Source organism: Bubalus kerabau, chromosome 10 (assembly GCF_029407905.1).
Source record: "Bubalus kerabau isolate K-KA32 ecotype Philippines breed swamp buffalo chromosome 10, PCC_UOA_SB_1v2, whole genome shotgun sequence".
NCBI lineage: Eukaryota > Metazoa > Chordata > Mammalia > Artiodactyla > Bovidae > Bubalus > Bubalus kerabau.
In genome coordinates, this window is record NC_073633.1 from 56,620,094 (window position 1) to 56,639,832 (window position 19,739).

Here is a 19,739-nt window from a genome sequence, read left to right on the forward strand (position 1 = left end):
GGATTCTTGTTCTTGGGAAGGGTTTTAATTTCCTAAGTATTTCTAATCGAAAGTATAAGAGAGTCAATGTAGTAAGTCCATTATAAAACTGGACAGCCCGTCTTCAGGGGTTTAGGAAATGATGTTCCTTATCCAGATTTAAAGAGTCAGGGTCTCCCAAAACTAGAGAGCGAGTTGGATTTAGCTTTAAAGCAGCTGCCAAGGACAGTTCTTCTTCAGAGAAGTCACTAATGTTGCAAGAAATTGTAGTTTCCTGAAAAGCACTTTTGACTTCTGAGTAGCAAAAAGGATAATCAGTTTGCCTCACAGAACTCAGCTTCAGTTTCAGCATTTCTGGTTTTATGTTCTCATTTAAAAACAGCTTCCATTCAAATCTTTTTCTGTTTATTACCCGTTTAGTTTTTCCACTCTCATTTCTGTATACAAACCTTTATATTTAGGATACAAGAGAACCCTTGTATTCTGCACTACTGTCTTATTTGTGTATGTTAAATGCAAACATGTATGCACTATTTTCAGTAGAAATTTATGTTTTGTAATTGATAAGCTTTTCAGAGTATTTGATCTCTCCTATGAAAAACAATGCAATGCTAGGTAAAAATGGAGGGTAGAGCAAAATACTTATCAGCCTCTGTTTTTTCCTAAAATTTCTGCTAAAATCACAGTGATTGGGGGAAGAAAAGATCATATCCAACAAGGATAAGGAATACTGGAGATAACAAGAACAGCATTTTGTAGACTCTGGAAAGCATCTGGAGAAGTAGTGTCTGACTTGGCAGATCCTGGGAAGCCAAATCCTAAACCAGCATCGGAAACATGAGAATAGCCCAGTTTCTGTTGTTAACATTTTGGGATACAGTCTTCAACACTTTTCTATGTAGCTTTCTTATTTAACAATAGATTGATAGTGTATCTACATAATTTTAATGACTGTAAACATTTCATTCTATGGATGTATTGTACATTTTAAAAAACCTATTGTTTGGACATTGAAGTTTTTAGATTGTTCGTTATTTTAAGTAATCCTTTAAGGAAAATTCTAAGCCAAATAATGAAATAAATGCCTAAAAGTGGAATTAAATGTGAGTTAAAGACTTTCTAAAGGTTGTTGATAAAAATTATGATGCTGTCTTCCAGATAATATGTACCAAGTTATACTTCTTCCATTAACGTATATTAATTAGCATATTATATAGATAATTTATTAAAATCTGAGAGCCCTCTGGTTAAAAATTCACATGCATGTAGCCATGTGGACTTATTAGAAACAATAGTAGAAGACTCCTGCTTAGTTGACTTTGTTAGCTTTGGACAAAACCCAAATGAAAGTCAAAAGTAGTGCCCTGATGTGGTCTCTAAATATCACTTTCTTCAAAGAAACCTGACTTCCTTGGATAACTGGCTAATTCCAGGTATAGGGAAAGAAATGTGTATGTAGAGCCGAGAAAAAGCACTGTCATACCAGAAAGCAAGGAAGCTACTAGAGGTCTATCAGAAAAGATTCAGGAAGCATCTTGAGGAAATTTTCATTGGCCAAAACTTTTACTCTATGAATTAATAATGATAGTTTACAAAACTCTAGTTACCTTTGGAACTTAACTATTCTAGCTAATAAAGAGGAGTGATACAGTATCACCATTTTCATCCCACAATGATTAAGGGACCCAGACAATGATCAGTAGTGACCACTAACCTCACAAAAAAGCAGTCAAATAATTTGTGCCTCCTAATGGAAACACATACCACTTATGAAGCATTCCAGCCAAAAGTCAGATCTGATCTTGATCAAGCCTCTGGATCTAACCACCTCTTTACTAGAAATGACACCCATGGCTCAGCAGGTAAAGAATCCGCCTACAATGCAGGAGACACAGGAGACTCGGGTTAGATCCCTGGATTGGGAAGATTCCCTGGAGGAGGGCATGGCAACCCACTCCAGTATTCTCGCCTGAAGAATCCCATGGTCAGAGGAGCCTGGTGGGCTGTAGTCCACAGGATCTCAGAGACATGACTGAAGGGACTTAGCATGCATTCATGCAAAGGAACATGTCAAATGATACCACAAAAGATTTAATCAGCAAATCCAGACTGGAAAACTACAGGACAAATGACCCTGTTTCTTCACCAACTGAATTGCAAGGAAAAAAAGATGAATTAAGAGAGACTGAAGATACTATACCTGCCAGATGGTGTATCTGCCAGTACAATTTGTGGATTTATTTGGATCCTGATTGAAATAATGAAAAATAACACCATTGGGAAAACAGGAAAACTTAACTGGATATTTGATGATTTTAAGGATTTTTGCAGTTATTTTTAGGTGTGAAAATGGTATCACGGTTACATTTTTAAAAGGAGCCCTTTTAGAGATGTATATTGAATACCTAAAAGTGATGATAACGGTGTTTGCTTAAAAAAAGTTGTGAGCTGCAATTGGGTAATATCTGGGAGTAAAGTTGAAAACAGTTTTGACTGTGAGTTGATAATTGTTGAACCTGGGTAATGGCTGCTTGGGGATTCATTATAGTGTCTTTTCTACCTGTGTTCCTATTCAAAATTTTCTATAAAAATTAAAAAAAAAATTTAATGTGGATTATTCTTACAGAAGCTCATTCATTACTGTTTTTATTTTAGCAACAACTGACGACAATGGCCTATATTCATAATGATTTTTTAAATAATGATTTTAGTGGAATTAAACTTGAACCAGTCAAGCAAGCATAATTAATTATATTCTGCTCCAGTTATGATGAATGATTAATTGATTTCAACTGCTAGGGTGAGTGCTTGAAGCTATCAGTCACTCAGTAATCATAGCAAGCAGGCCATTAGATCCCTCCTTGCTCGCTAGATTTTGTGGGGCTTAATAGCTATTTAAGGAAAATATTTTCTATTAAAACATGTCAAGGCGTATGATCAGATTATCCACATTTAACCTGTGTGTCCCATATTAGAATGTGTTAAGTAGCTCAGTACAGTAAGCTGGATTCTAGTCTTTCTCCTTAAAATGATAATCATCCCTGGAGGTGGAAATATATCTTTAAAAAGCTATCTTGAAATTGTTTTCTGTGTAAAGAAATTAGAATAATTTGATCTAGTGTAAGTTGTCTTTATATAAAATGTGTATCTATTGTATGTGTTTTAGACATCATTTTGAAAAGTGAAACCTATTTGGTAATACAGAACTAATTAAGCAATTTTATTCTTCGTTCTCATGTATATTTTATTCCCCCCTCCCCGCCTTTTAGACAGTTTTTATTTCTAAACCTCAAAAGGCCTGCTTTTATAAAGTGTCAATGTTATGATTAACTTTTCATTATTTTGGATTTGTGATTGTAGTTTTTATTTTTTGCAGTGCCTATTAGTAGCAACTCTGATTAACTGAATTGACCTATTAACCGTTTTTTCTTCTCCCTTGAAACCTTATCAGAAGATGTTTGGAATTTTTTGGCTTATGTGGTCTGAACGTGCTGATTTGTGTGGACTGGTTGCCTTGGTTATTCACTGGATGGATGGATCTGTGTTAAGCTCTTGGTTGCTCCAGCACCTCTGCTGGATGATAGGAAATCAGTAGTGAACTTAACAGTCCCTGCCCTTGAGAAACTTAAGGCTGGTGGGTGAGACAGACACGAATTCTATATCATATGCTCAGTGCTCAGTCGTGTCCGACTCTTTGGGACCCCATGAGCTGTAGCCCACCAGCCTCCTCTGTCCATGGAATTTCCCAGGCAAGAATACTGCAGTGGGTAGCTGTTTCCTTCTCCAGGGGATCTTCCTGATCCAGGGATTGAACCCAGGTCTCCTGCATTGCAGGTGGGTTTTTTACTGTCTGAACCACCATTTGAGCAATACTCATGTGAATACATGTCAGTATCAACCATGATAAATGCTGTGAGGGGAGGCCTTGGTGGTCCAAGAGCTGGTTATGCAGAGATGGGATTGAGGAAGGAGATGGGACTAGTCAGGGAGGACATGGCGTGCATCCCCACAAAGTGATGCTTGAGTCCAAATCTGAAGAATGAAGAGAGATTAAATAGGTCAAATAGGGTTTTTATTAATAGTGAATGGTTATATATTGGGCACTGAGAGCTAGTTTCTCTTTCGGGAAAGGTAATATTTTTTGCTCTTGATTGTATCATATGTGAACCCAGCTATTTGGATTCCTTTGTGCATTTTTTTAAATGATTTTTCATTTTTGTAGAACATATTCATTTACTGAAGAGCTGGCTTGTACTTTGGCAGATGTCTTACTTGGTTACTGTTCTTAAGGATGTTGGCAAAAGTTTGAGAGTTGTAAAAGGCCCTTGGCTTTGCAGACCTTGGTATCTGTATCCTGGCTACCATAAACTGAGAATCAGGACCTCTAACCTCCTACCGTGCTGGGTGAGGTGTCCTTCTTATTTGCTGCATTGTGGCATTCTGTTTGGGGCTTCCCAGGTGGCACAGTGGTAAAGAACTTGCCAGTCAACGCAGGACACGCGGGTTCCATCCCTGGGTTGGGAAGATCCCCTGGAGTAGGAAATGGCAGCCCACTCCAGTATTATTGCCGAGAGAATTCAGTGGCCAGAGGAGCCTGGTGGGCTACAGTCCACGGGTTGAGTCAGACACGACTGAGCGAGCACACGTGCAGGCGCAGCATTCTGTGCATCCTCTGTCATAGCACATATCACATCGTGGTGTAATCCTGCCCCACCCAAGCCAAGCTCTCAGAAGAATTGTCCATTCCCAGTGGCTACTTCAGTTCCCATTCGCTTATCAACCTGCTGTGTTTTGTCCTCAGCCTCCCAGGGACTGTAATCCAAGTTCTTAGGGAGCTCATAATCTAGTGGAAAGGAAAAATGCCAACAATCATAATGCAATGGTATTTGTGCATAAACTATGAATACAGTGTAGCTAGAAACTCAGAGGAGACGCCTGTGTGAGCCAATATTTCCCAAAGGATATATGCTTGAGCTGAATTTTGAAGTTTTGGTAAAAGCCCAAACTTACTTTTACTTTTAGATATAATTTAACTGCAAGGCAGTTTCTTGACTGTTTCATGCTGTTATACTTTGATGCCAGTGGGAAGCCAGTTTCCTCTGTCTGGATTGCCCTTCTCTCTTGGTTCTTCTGTAGTGCTGAATTTTATTGATCGCCATTTTCTTGAACTTGTATATAGTAGTATTCAAGAAACATTTGTATTTTAATCAAGGGTGTGTGCTTTGCACAGTTGGCAGTGTGGCTAATTTCATGAAATAATACACAAAAGTTAGTGTCATCATGTTACCCACACCCATAGGAGTCTCTGATTCTAAGTCCCTTGGCAGCATGTCTTCCTCCTCTCACCCCCAGAGAGAAGTTTGCTTTCAAAATCTAATATGCATTTGTATTTTTAGAATATAAAATATACCCACCATGTTTTGCACAAGTGGGGAAAGCACAGCTTAGCTTTGGAGTGTATAAGCAACACATTATAACTCCTGGCACAAGAAGTAGATTCCTAAAGCTCAATTTAGAAATTAAATGGGAAGGCCCTAGCTTCTTTGTATGTGTGGACAAGTGTTTGCTTTAGCTAAATCATCAATAGTATTTTTTTGTCTGATTATTTCATAATAAAAGGTAGAAGTTAAACATTTTCTCTTCCTGCAGCAAATGTCCAGATCAACATTTTTCTATAAATTTCACAAAATACTAGTTCCATAGGTTTTAAAATAACTATTCAAAAAAATAAGTTGCGAGGGGATGTGGATTCCAGGGTCAAATGAAAATGCTGAGCAAAAGTCAAAAGGGTTTTTGTTTATTGACTGAGTTTTTAAAAAGTTAGGTTCTTCTAAGTGCATCTAATATTGTATATTAACTCTGATTGTGCTCTCTAAAAGGGTCTTATAGAGTGCTTCCAAACCAGGAAACTCCTGTTCTCCTCTGTCCCCTCCATCCGAGGGTCTAGATTCTGTAGAAGCATTGTGTATTGCTGTGTAGAAGGTGTATACCTTTGTAAGATCCCCATCCAGGGCCAGGTTCTCTTACCTAAGGAATTCTCACAGGTTTGGAGCTTCACAGATACTACACTTGTCACCTATGAAGCATGGGTCACAGAGGTTCAGAGGTCAGGCTTCCAGCCTGCTCCTTCAGTCTTACATGCATCTTTGCTTTCTGTGAGTATGGTTACCAACTTTGTTGATCTTGTATCCCAAACTGAAAAATCTTGAGTAAACATTCATAATATGGAAATATTTATAAATAATGCAAATGTTATACTTATGTTTCTATGTTTTAAAATAAGCAAAAATGTAAAGGGATGAGTAAAAGATTAATGGGAGCTACGATATTTGTTTCCTCATTCCTATAGGTCTTCTCGCACACACCTTGGTGTGGACCCAGCCCACTTTGTAAACTTCTGGCTTTAGAGACAGAATCTACATATCTTCCCAGTCAAGTAGCTTTCATCCTCCCCACATTCCTGGGTTAAGTATGCTTTCCGATGGAACACCAGAGCTGTTGAGGAATGCAGGGCACTCTTAGCTACTCACTTCTGAAGGCCTCCAAGATAAAGTAAACAGTAAATGGAAAAAGCAAGTATTAATAAATATGTGTAGCATGATGACTTCTGTGTGAAATTTTTGAAGTTTGTAAAGATACATAATTTATGTATAGAAAATGTCTACTTGATACATTGGAAACTGTTAAATTATTTCTGAGCTCTGGAATTAAGGGTCTTGGGAGAGGAAGAGGTTTTATTTTTAACTTTTTTCTTCCATATTATTTGAACTTTTATGAAATATTCTTTTTATAATAAATAATTTAAAAATGACTGCATATAGTGTGATGTCAAATATAGTGCAATACACTGTCATTGTTGATGGTTGAAGTTGGGTGATTGGAACATTGGCTTCCTTACTATGTTTCTACTTTTATGTATCTTTGAATATTACCATAAATGAAAATTTAAAATTAAAAATAAATGCACCACAGAAAGAGTCTATAGAAATACACCACATAGTAATTGATTGTTTTGGGAATAGGAAGAGAGCTGAGGAATGGAGCTTCAGATAGCTTCTCCCCATAAGTTCTTATGTTCCATGAGCGTGTGTTGCTTTTAAGGGGTATAAAATACTTGTTTGACTTCCCTTAAGTATATACTTAAGGAATATACAAAATGAATGCACAAGCCATGAGTGTTTAATGGGTAGGGCTCAGCTGTATCATAATAAGATCTTGAGGCTTGTTTTGTATTAGGCTTCTTGAGCTCAATAGATAATAAACAAAGGTGAAACTCCAAGGCATGGCCAGGCAGCTCTGCACTTCCCCAGCTGCATCAGGGAGAGCACAGCTAAGGGTTTGCTGTGAATGATTTGCACTGTGAGCCAGTTCCCAGGCTCTGTAACGTGAAAGACATAGAGTACCTAGTGACAGCTCTCACGATAGGGTCCAAGGGAATTAATACATAAAGGATATTTTCTGTTGCCAGCTGCAAGTGCTGGGCTGTGTTCATAGACATAGAATCTGTAAGGAAGAAAATGATGGTTCATTAACTGAGTGACTTGTTAAAGTTAGTTAAGCTTTAAGTACCTCATCTGTGAAACAAGGATGATAATATTAGCTACCTCGGGGACTGTGATGAGGATTAAATGAGAATGTTTGTAAGGCACCTTGCATATGGTGAGCACTCAAATGCCAGCTATCCTTGTTTTCATGTGAAAACCTGCTTACTGAGCTGAGAACATTTAGCTTGTGAGCAAGTGTTCACTGATTAAGTATTTTCTCAAATAGCCACGTGGTTAGGGATGGTTGGTCTTTGGTTGATGCTGTCAACTCTCGCAAGTTTAAGTGTGGGCACATAACCCAGTCCGGCCAGGAAGATATGTGGGGATTCTGACTTTATCTGGTTGTTGTTAAGTCTTAGTGTGCTGCCTGAGGCTGCAGCATCCAACTTGCTATCAGCCTGAGGATGAAGCCAACATCAAGGTTGGTAGGGGGGAGGGGGGGGGAACCACTTCATCTTAATGATATTAAAGAGCTGCTGAATCAACCTTCCCCAAAGCCCACGTTATCTTGAGACTTCCTGTTTGTTGAGATTTTTTTTTTTTTAATGTTTTTTATTTAAGCCAGTTTGAGTTAGCTTCTAAAAGCATAATGATAGAAACTGTACCAGAAAATATTTGTGGTAGGAGTGGTGGCATTTATTCAGTGATAGTTATTGAGTCCTTTGAAACGAGAAAATAAACAACAAGAGAGGAAGTTTTGACACATGAGGAATGAGGAACAGGAGGTTCTAGAAAGATTAGCAGCCTGAGCGCATTGTGCATTTTTTCTGCTTGCAGCCTAACCCACCTGCCTCTCCTGAGCAGAGCAGCTGCTGGGGCCTCCAGGAGGCAGACAGTGCCTGGAATGTTGGTGAGGTGTTACCATCCTGACAGAGGATGTTGGGGGTGGGGGGAGGTCCTTGGGAGTGTACCTGGTCTCCCTGGTTCCTGAGGAGCTGAGCAGGTGAGTGGAGTTGCTTCCAACCCTGAGTTGAAGAGGTGAAAAGACCAGGAAAGGCTTCCTTCTCGTGCTTCCCTGGAGGACTGGCAACCTGTCTGCTGCTAAGCTGTGACCAGGGGAAGTTGAGACTGCTGTTCCTTCCACTACTTTGGGAATGCTCCCACTTAAGGTACCCCAATACATGGGACAGAGCCCGAAGGAACAAACAAGGGAAAAGAAGCTCCCTTGTGGGGCCCAGCAGCCAGGGAGAAGGATTACAACAGAACCCTCAGAGCAGAAATGGCTGTTGGCATAGATACCTTGAACCAAAAGAATAAGAAAATTTGAGACTTAAGTGCAACGCGCACGCGCGTGCACACACACACACGCACACTCTGATTTTCTGAGACCAAAAAAGATTTTAATGTAAAAATTTCAAGAGATGAAGGAGACAGTGGTCACGGTTGATGTCTGAATTAGTATCATGGAAGATAAGAGAAAGACACCTCAAAGCACGGTGCAGAAACACAGATATAAATCAGGAGATGGATAGACACTGAGAAGGGGGTGGAGGATATACTAGAAGAGGCAATCTGTAATATAAGGAGTTTCTTAGCTGATAAGAGATTTGCATCTCACAGAGTTCCAAGAACGATTGATAATAAAAAGTACTCCTAGGCATATTATATCTCTGAGCTACAAGAATAGAAAAAAATCTTATGAGTTTCCATAGCAAAGAACAAGTTACCCCTAAAGGAGGAAGAGCCATCCTAGTACTGAACTGCTTATTTACAACATGGAATGCTGCCACCAATGAGAGAAAAGGACTCTATGGAAATTGAGTGAACTTTTAGTTCACTCAGTCTTCCAAAATAACTCAAGAAATAAATTACCAATTTCTTTTACTTAGTGACCAAATAAACTCGGAGTCAAAGTCTCCATAAGAATGACGAAGGGCCAGGAGAATGTAAAATGTAAAATGGTAGAAGTGATCACCACCCAAATCAGGGTGTATTACTAGCACCTGGATGGACACAGTGCCTGGAGAAGCTCAACTCTGACTGAGGCATGCTGCTGGGCTCTCCTCTCTGTGAAAGCCTGTTCTTTTCCTGAACTGATCACATCACCATCTGCCTTGACAACTCCTCTAAAAACAGTCTGGAACTAAACATAGAGAAGCTCAGCAAGTCTGGGCATTGCAGGTGGGTGGGAAGCAGGGGAATGTTCCAAAGGTCTCCTTTGGAGCGTTAGCTGTGGGACTGGCAGGGGAAGTGGATGTATTCTAAGGTTTGGAGTGAAAACGCTGAAAGAATATTTTCATGGGAGAAATTTATGTCTGGTTTTCATATAATGGCAAAGTAAAGTCATTGCTATCTGATTATGAGCAACAGGAAAGGGACACTAGCAGGAAATATAAGGAAAATTCACAAGACAAGTCATGTTAACAAGATGGAAAGGGGAAATAATATCAATTTGATCAGTCTGCAAAAATAAATACAATGAAAAGTAGGAAATAAGTAAGCCAATAACTAAAATAAGATAGAGGGGTACAATTATTATGCTAAATTTGAAGGGACTGGTTTTTTCCCACTAAAAGAGACACCTAGATTGAGCTGGAAATATAAATGAACCAGCTATACAACATCTAGAAGGAAAATGTCTAAAACTTTTAAAGAAAAAATTATAAAGAAAGGGATGGACAAAGATACTAAGCAAATATAATTTAAAAAATAGCAAATTTAAGAGTAGACAAGGAGAAATTTAACATTAAAAGCAACATAAGAGGAATTTTATCTAACCATGTAAAGCACATATGCAGAATTGGCATTAGTTAAGACTATGTGTACCAAACAATATAGATGTAAAGACAACTTGATATAAATTTTGTAGATTTCAAAACATGTTTGTCCTTGACGGGGGACGAGGAGCCATTAAACAAACACACCCACACATTGTCAGGACCAGGGTAGGGGGACTGAGGCACTTACCTTTGGTGTGCAGTTTAAGGTTGCTCCAAAAACTCAGCTATCAAGAGAAACAATATTTTAGTGCAGTATTAAAAAAAATCAAAATTAATGCAAAAACCTATGATGAATGAAATACCATATTTTATATGAAGACAGGATCACTGATTTTTTGTTGTTGTTGTTGTTCCAAAATGGCATGGTCACGTATAATTTTTCCAGAAGAATTAAAAGATGTTAAGAGTGGGTGGGAATAGGGGGGTGGGGGCCAAAATAGTCATTCGAATTTTCCTAAAAGATTTTACAGAAAAACCCGGACAAACTCTTTGGCAGCCCAATACATTTGTGTAGGGTGGGATAATCTTTATTAAATTACCCTTGGGGCAGTACCACCTCAGTTGGGACTTTAAGCATGGAAAGAAGCTGGGAGAATAGAAGGGGAAGGCAGAGAAGCAATAGAGAGCTTTGCACCTTTCAGAGAACTGAAAGACGGCCCATGTGCCTAGACCCAGGTTCTCAAAATTAGCACATATTAGATTCACCAGGAAAGCATTCAGATCTCGCGATACCCAGGCTTTACCCAGACCAAGTTAATAAAAGTCCCTAGGAGTGGGGCTGAGAAGTAGGCCCTTTTGGAAGCTTCCAAAGCAGTTCTAAGGTGCAGGCTGAGTTGGGACCAGGTGGACCATGATGTACGGAGTGAGGGCGACAAGACTGGAGGGAAAAGGGGAAGCTACCATATTGGTAATTTATTTTGGGCTTTTTTCCGAAGAGCATTGGGAAGTCATTTGAAAGGCTCAGAGCAGGAAAACACACCTGTGCTGTAATGAGAATGGATTGAAAAAGGACTGGGTACAGCGAGAAGAGGCGGAAAGTTGTCGCCAACATCCAGGTAAGAGGGTCAGCTTGGGTTAGAATGATGGTGGCGGAATCAGGGAGATGTAAACGCAAGAAGTATGGGTAGGGGACTTCCCTGGTGGTCCAGTGGCTAATACTCCATGCTCCCAGAGCAGGGGACCCTGGTTCAATGCCTGGTCAGGGAACTAGATCCCACATGCTGCAACTAAGACCTGGCATAGCCAAATAAATATTTAAATATTTTTTTAAAAAAGAAGTATGGCAGAATCCATAGGATTTGGTGATTCCTCCATTGTGAAGGGCCAAAGGGGAGGAAGTATTACAGGTGCTCCACTCCCCACCCCCATGTCTGGAATCAGCAACTAGTGATGTAGTAAATGATACACACTGAGCCATAGGACAGACAGCTTGGGGAGAAGCAGGATTGGGGGGTGCAGGGAGGACACCATGGGCTCAGTTCTGAACCTTTGCAGCTTGTGAGACAGCAGAGGGGGAACCGTTGAGAGTGGCAATTGCATATGCAGGAGTGCCCTCTACTCAGGGGGCACCCCACACTGCAGCTCTGATGTGGGAGTGGTTGGCCTGCATGGGTCAAAAATGAAGCCATTTAAGTGGGAAAATGGCCTAAAGAGGGAGAAGCAAGTGAGCAGAGAAGGAGGCCTCGACCCAGAGGAGTGCCAACCTTGCCAGGCTGAATAGAGGGCAAGGACCAGAGAGGAGACGGAGAAGTGGTGGGAAAACCAGCAGGGCACCAATTCCTGAGGCCCCAGAGAGAGCATCACTCACAGAACGGCTGAGCATTCAGAGGAGAGAGACCCCTGTCAGCTGGGCTGAGCTAGGAAGTGACTGGTGAAGTGACTGCCCGGGTGGATAAATAAGACCCAGTTAGGCAGGGAGGAGGACATTCTGGAGGAAGGAAGAGGAAGGAGGCACGAGACAAGGCAGAGATGAGAAGTGTCGGGAGGGGGAGGTTTCCCCCTCTACTCCTCTTGAGTTCTTACGGCCGTGCATGCTAAGTCGTTTCAGACATGTCTGACTCTGTGCGACCCCGTGGACTGTACCCCGCCAGGCTCCTCTGTCCTTGGGATTCTCCAGGCGAGAATACTGGAGTGGGTTGCCATTTTCTTCTCCAGAGGATCTTCCCAATCCAGGGATCGAACTTGCGTCTCTTATATCTCCTGAATTGCAGGCAAGTCCTTTATCACTATCTACCTGGGAAACCCTTGTGGCTGGACTAATAATGAAGTTGACACAAGACAGATTAACAGGAGAAAAAGAAACATTGAATTCATGCACATGGCAGTCTCATAAAATGGGACCTAAGACGTGGCCAAAGCAGGCAACTTTTATACTTATTAGACAGAGAGACAATGCATTTGTGAGGAATTGACAGGACGAAGAAACTTAGGTTTTGGGTGTTCCATTAGTAAAGAATATAAGCAGAGTTTGGTCTTGGGGTAGTAAATTAAAGAAGTGACAAGGTTTGTTTATACAGGCTTCTCAGACCCATTTCTTTGTCTCTGGTGATAAGAGTGTCTGTCCTACCTTCAGATCAGAAAAGGCACCTTCACAGGAGAGATTTATTCCCTGCTTTTAGGGAGGTACAAAAGGGTGCCCCTCTTGCACTGGCCATTTCCTAAGTAACTTTAATCCAAAATAACCAATATGCCATTGTGGCATTTTGGAGGGCAGCCTATCCTGAGCCCCAGTGGAAGGAATGAGGTTTGCTGGGGGCCATTCATCACACAGAGATCATTGGAATTCAAAAAGTTTGTAGTATGAGATAAGGTAAGCAGGTAGGTGGTGACTCTGTGGATTGACTTCAGTATCCCTCTTTTTTAACATATATTTTTCAATGTGGACCATTTTTAAAGTCTTTATTGAATTTGTTACAAATACTGATTCAGTTTTATGTTTTGTTTTTTTGGCCGTGAGGCATGTGAGATCTTAGCGCCCCAACCAGGGATCAAACCCAAATCCCCTGCATTGGAAGGTTCAATCTTAACCACTGGACTGCCAGGGAAGTCCCCTCAGGCTTCTTCTTGCCCATCAATTACCATCCATCTGACCTCCCTCTCATCCAGGCTCTGTGGGAGAGCTGGCCTTGCCCTGGGCAGTCTGACTTCTTGCTTTGCCATCCCAGAGATGTGTAACGACCACCAAAATTTCAGTGTTTGTGGCAACATTATCAAGGTGAATGCTGAGGACAGGCAGCTTTGCTCTGGAGGGCAGCACATGCATTTTAGTGTTGAATGGAATGCTTGTTTCCCTCTCTCTGACTCGGGGCACCTAAAAGAGCCCAGCTGCAGTGTAATTGACGTCCCATTTCTTTCCTTCTGCTTTCTTACAAGTAAAGCACAAACAGGCTTTTGCCTGAAAGGCAAGATGCCAGTGTTATCTTTCCTGAGTGGGCTCATAAATACAGATTCTTTGGAGGAGAGGTGAGTATAATCAGCGAACCAGCCAGCATTTTGCATGTGCAATGAACAGATGTGGCTGCATTATTCAGTTTCCCTATTTGACTTCCCTCCTAAGATGTTCTTCAGAAAATGTGATGTCGATGAACACATCTTCCCGAGTGAAAAGTAATCCATGCCAAGAGGAGTCTCAAATGTTCCTGTGAGCCATTTGTCGTGTTGGTTGCTTATTGATTTCTCTGCCCAAAATGTTATGACGTCCTGTGTCACTTCAAGTTTTCCTACGGAAGGTGAAATACTTTCTAATTATATTTTGTGTGAAACTAATTAGTATTGGAAAGTATGCTAGAGTAGAAAAATGGTTTTAACTCTGCCTTATTTTTCCTTTGTATTACGAAATGTGACATTCATACTGGTAGCACATGAAGAAATTCACTAAAGAATGGTGATAACAATGAACACCTGTGCAACCACCATCCAGAGTGACATGTCCAGTGTTGCTGGCACCCGGAACTCTAATGTGCACTTCCTCTTTCCAGATTACTACAATCTCATTCTTGGGCCAGGGCTGTTATTGATTTCACTTAGTATTTTACCACCTATCTTTTTTTTTTTTTTTTTAATAAAATTGATTTTATTTTTTAACTTAATTTAGTTAGAAAAACTTATTATTTATTTTTAAATTTTTGGCTGAGCTGGGTCTTTGTTGCTGTCCATGGGCTTTCTCTAGTTGCGGCAAGTGGTGGCTGCTCTCTCTCATTGCGGTGCTCGGGCTTCTCATGGCAGTGGCTTCCCTTGGCCACTTCCTTCTGGCACAGCACAGACTCTAGGGTGTGTGGGCTCAGCAGTTTCAACGCGTGGGCTTAGCTGTCCTGCGACATTTGGGATCTTACTGGACACGGGATCAAATCTCTGTCTTCTGCATTGGCAGGTGGATTCTTAACCACTGAGTCCTTTACCGTCTATTTTATCTATCATTAATGGTACACTTTAGCTCTCCTTGTAACATACTACATATATATTTTGTGTGTTTGTGTAAATGCATAAGCCCACAGTGCTTCCTTAAATTCTGCTGCCTCGATGCTTCTCTGTCTCACTCTAGACTCAGCCTTATCTTGTTATGTGTGTAGCTTTGGGTCATCTTTTTTGCTGCTGTTTAACAACCATTAGTAAGAATATACCACAGTTCATTGCATTTCTTTTTTTTTTTTTTTTTTAAATTTTATTTTATTTTTAAACTTTACATAACTGTATTAGATTTGCCAAATATCAAAATGAATCCGCCACAGGTATACATGTGTTCCCCATCCTGAACCCTCCTCCCTCCTCCCTCCCCATTCCATACCTCTGGGTCGTCCCAGTGCACCAGCCCCAAGCATCCAGTATCGTGCATCGAACCTGGACTGGCATCTCATTTCATACATGATATTTTACATGTTTCAATGCCATTCTCCCAAATCTTCCCACCCTCTCCCTCTCCCACAGAGTCCATAAGACTGTTCTATACATCAGTGTCTCTTTTGCTGTCTCGTACACAGGGTTATTGTTACCATCTTTCTAAATTCCATATATATGCGTTAGTATACTGTATTGGTGTTTTTCTTTCTGGCTTACTTCACTCTGTATAATAGGCTCCAGTTTCATCCACCTCATTAGAACTGATTCAAATGTATTCTTTTTAATGGCTGAATAATACTCCATTGTGTATATGTACCACTGCTTTCTTATCCATTCATCTGCTGATGGACATCTAGGTTGCTTCCATGTCCTGGCTATTATAAACAGTGCTGCGATGAACATTGGGGTACTCGTGTCTCTTTCCCTTCTGGTTTTCTCAGTGTGTATGCCCAGCAGTGGGATTGCTGGATCATAAGGCAGATCTATTTCCAGTTTTTTAAGGAATCTCCACACTGTTCTCCATAGTGGCTGTACTAGTTTGCATTCCCACCAACAGTGTAAGAGGGTTCCCTTTTCTCCACACCCTCTCCAGCATTTATTACTTGTAGACTTTTGGATCGCAGCCATTCTGACTGGTGTGAAATGGTACCTCATAGTGGTTTTGATTTGCATTTCTCTGATAATGAGTGATGTTGAGCATCTTTTCATGTGTTTGTGAGCCATCTGTATGTCTTCTTTGGAGAAATGTCTATTTAGTTCTTTGGCCCATTTTTTGATTGGGTCATTTATTTTTCTGGAGTTGAGCTGGAGGAGTTGCTTGTATATTCTCGAGATTAGTTGTTTGTCAGTTGCTTCATTTGCTATTATCTTCTCCCATTCTGAAGGCTGTCTTTTCACCTTGTTAATAGTTTTCTTTGATGTGCAGAAGCTTTTAAGGTTAATTAGGTCCCATTTGTTTATTTTTGCTTTTATTTCCAATATTCTGGGAGGTGGGTCATAGAGGATCCTGCTGTGATGTATGTCAGAGAGTGTTTTGCCTATGTTCTCCTCTAGGAGTTTTATAGTTTCTGGTCTTAGGTTTAGATCTTTCATCCATTTTGAGTTTATTTTTGTGTATGGTGTTAGAAAGTGTTCTAGTTTCATTCTTTTACAAGTGGTTGACCAGAGTTCCCAGCACCACTTGTTAAAGAGATTGTCTTTAATCCATTGTATATTCTTGCCTCCTTTGTTGAAGATAAGGTGTCCATATGTGCGTGGATTTATCTCTGGGCTTTCTATTTTGTTCCATTGATCTATATTTCTGTCTTTGTGCCAGTACCATACTGTCTTGATAACTGTGGCTTTGTAGTAGAGCCTGAAGTCAGGTAGGTTGATTCCTCCAGTTCCATTCTTCTTTCTCAAGATCGCTTTGGCTATTCGAGGTTTTTTGTTTTTCCATACAAATTGTGAAATTATTTGTTCTAGCTCTGTGAAGAATGCTGTTGGTAGCTTGATAGGGATTGCATTGAATCTATAGATTGCTTTGGGTAGTATACTCATTTTCACTACATTGATTCTTCCAATCCATGAACATGGTATATTTCTCCATCTGTTAGTGTCCTCTTTGATTTCTTTCACCAGTGTTTTATAGTTTTCTATATATAGGTCTTTAGATTCTTTAGGTAGATATATTCCTAAGTATTTTATTCTTTCCGTTGCAATGGTGAATGGAATTGTTTCCTTAATTTCTCTTTCTGTTTTCTCATTATTAGTGTATGGGAATGCAAGGGATTTCTGTGTGTTGATTTTATATCCTGCAACTTTACTATAGTCATTGATTAGTTCTAGTAATTTTCTGGTGGAGTCTTTAGGGTTTTCTATGTAGAGGATCATGTCATCTGCAAACAGTGAGAGCTTTACTTCTTCGTTTCCAATTTGGATTCCTTTTATTTCTTTTTCTGCTCTGATTGCTGTGGCCAAAACTTCCAAAACTATGTTGAATAGTAATGGTGAAAGTGAGCACCCTTGTCTTGTTCCTGACTTTAGAGGAAATGCTTTCAATTTTTCACCATTGAGGATAATGTTTGCTGTGGGTTTGTCATATATAGCTTTGATTATGTTGAGGTATGTTCCTTCTATTCCTGCTTTCTGGAGAGTTTTGATCATAAATGGATGTTGAATTTTGTCAAAGGCTTTCTCTGCATCTATTGAGATAATCATATGGTTTTTATTTTTCAATTTGTTAATGTGGTGTATTACATTGATTGATTTGCGGATATTGAAGAATCCTTGCATCCCTGGGATAAAGCCCACTTGGTCATGGTGTATGATCTTTTTAATGTGTTGTTGGATTCTGATTGCTAGAATTTTGTTAAGGATTTTTGCATCTATGTTCATCAGTGATATTGGCCTGTAGTTTTCTTTTTTTGTGGGATCTTTGTCAGGTTTTGGTATTAGGGTGATGGTGGCCTCATAGAATGAGTTTGGAAGTTTACCATCCTCTGCAATTTTCTGGAAGAGTTTGAGTAGGATAGGTGTTAGCTCTTCTCTAAATTTTTGGTAGAATTCAGGTGTGAAGCCGTCTGGACCTGGGCTTTTGTTTGCTGGAAGATTTTTGATTACAGTTTCAATTTCCGTGCTTGTGATGAGTCTGTTAAGATTTTCTATTTCTTCCTGATCGAGTTTTGGAAAGTTGTACTTTTCTAAGAATTTGTCCATTTCTTCCTCGTTGTCCATTTTATTGGCATATAATTGTTGATAGTAGTCTCTTATGATCCTTTGTATTTCTGTGTTGTCTGTTGTGATCTCTCCATTTTCATTTCTAATTTTATTGATTTGATTTTTCTCCCTTTGTTTCTTGATGAGTTTGGCTAATGGTTTGTCAATTTTATTTATCCTTTCAAAGAACCAGCTTTTGGTTTTGTTGATTTTTGCTATGGTCTCTTTTGTTTCTTTTGCATTTATTTCTGCTCTAATTTTTAAGATTTCTTTCCTTCTACTAACCCTGGGGTTCTTCATTTCTTCCTTTTCTAGTTGCTTTAGGTGTAGAGTTAGGTTATTTATTTGACTTTTTTCTTGTTTCTTGAGGTGTGCCTGTATTGCTATGAACTTTCCCCTTAGGACTGCTTTTACCGTGTCCCACAGGTTTTGGGTTGTTGTGTTTTCATTTTCATTCGTTTCTATGCAAATTTTGATTTCTTTTTTGATTTCTTCTGTGATTTGTTGGTTATTCAGCAGTGTGTTGTTCAGCCTCCATATGTTGGATTTTTAATAGTTTTTCTCCTGTAATTGAGATCTAATCTTACTGCATTGTGGTCAGAAAAGATGCTTGGAATGATTTCTATTTTTTTGAATTTACCAAGGCTAGCTTTATGGCCCAGGATGTGATCTATCCTGGAGAAGGTTCCATGTGCACTTGAGAAGAAGGTGAAATTCATTGTTTTGGGATGAAATGTCCTATAGATATCAATTAGGTCTAACTGGTCTATTGTATCATTTAAAGTTTGTGTTTCCTTGTTAATTTTCTGTTTAGTTGACCTATCCATAGGTGTGAGTGGGGTATTAAAGTCTCCCACTATTATTGTGTTATTGTTAATTTCTTCTTTCATACTTGTTAGCATTTGTCTTACATACTGCGGTGCTCCCGTGTTGGGTGCATATATATTTATAATTGTTATATCTTCTTCTTGGATTGATCCTTTGATCATTATGTAGTAACCATCTTTGTCTCTTTTCACAGTCTTTGTTTTAAAGTCTATTTTATCTGATATGAGTATTGCTACTCCTGCTTTCTTTTGGTCCCTATTTGCATGGAAAATCTTTTTCCAGCCCTTTACTTTCAGTCTGTATGTGTCCCCTGTTTTGAGGTGGGTCTCTTGTAGACAACATATGCAGGGGTCTTGTTTTTGTATCCATTCAGCCAGTCTTTGTCTTTTGGTTGGGGCATTCAACCCATTTACGTTTAAGGTAATTACTGATAAGTATGACCCCGTTGCCATTTACTTTATTGTTTTGGGTTCGAATTTATACACAATTTTTGTGTTTCCTGTCTAGAGAATATCCTTTAGTATTTGTTGGAGAGCTGGTTTGGTGGTGCAGAATTCTCTCAGCTTTTGCTTGTCTGAAAAGCTTTTGATTTCTCCTTCATACTTGAATGAGATCCTTGCTGGGTACAATAATCTGGGCTGTAGGTTATTTTCTTTCATCATTTTAAGTATGTCTTGCCATTCCCTCCTGGCTTGAAGAGTTTCTATTGAAAGATCAGCTGTTATCCTTATGGGAATTCCCTTGTGTGTTATTTGTTGTTTTTCCCTTGCTGCTTTTAATATTTGTTCTTTGTGTTTGATCTTTGTTAATTTGATTACTATGTGTCTTGGGGTGTTTCGCCTTGGGTTTATCCTGTTTGGGACTCTCTGGGTTTCTTGGACTTGGGTGATTATTTCCTTCCCCATTTTAGGGAAGTTTTCAACTATTATCTCAAGTATTTTCTCATGGTCTTTCTTTTTGTCTTCTTCTTCTGGGATCCCTATGATTCGAATGTTGTAGCGTTTAATATTGTCCTGGAGGTCTCTGAGATTGTCCTCATTTCTTTTAATTCGTTTTTCTTTTATCCTCTCTGATTCATTTATTTCTACCATTCTATCTTCTAATTCACTAATCCTATCTTCTGCCTCTGTTATTC

At 39.6% G+C, this 19,739-nt stretch overlaps 2 long non-coding RNA genes across 3 annotated transcripts; one reads left to right on the forward strand and one right to left on the reverse strand.

Annotated features, from left to right (window-relative positions):
- Positions 1 to 4,691: 4,691 nt before the first annotated feature.
- Positions 4,692 to 11,060, reverse strand: LOC129621408 (uncharacterized). The gene is made up of 3 exons (XR_008699330.1): positions 10,546 to 11,060; positions 10,431 to 10,467; positions 4,692 to 4,822 (listed from the first exon to the last, which is right to left on the reverse strand). It is a non-coding gene; the product is annotated as an uncharacterized LOC129621408 (long non-coding RNA).
- A 10-nt stretch (positions 11,061 to 11,070) lies between these two features.
- On the forward strand, positions 11,071 to 15,271 carry LOC129621406 (uncharacterized). 2 transcript variants are annotated; one of them, XR_008699328.1, is made up of 3 exons: positions 11,071 to 11,298; positions 13,800 to 13,971; positions 14,110 to 15,271. It is a non-coding gene; the product is annotated as an uncharacterized LOC129621406 (long non-coding RNA). The 2 variants fall into 2 exon arrangements; XR_008699327.1 differs by having other exon boundaries at positions 14,101 to 14,403.
- Positions 15,272 to 19,739: the final 4,468 nt, after the last annotated feature.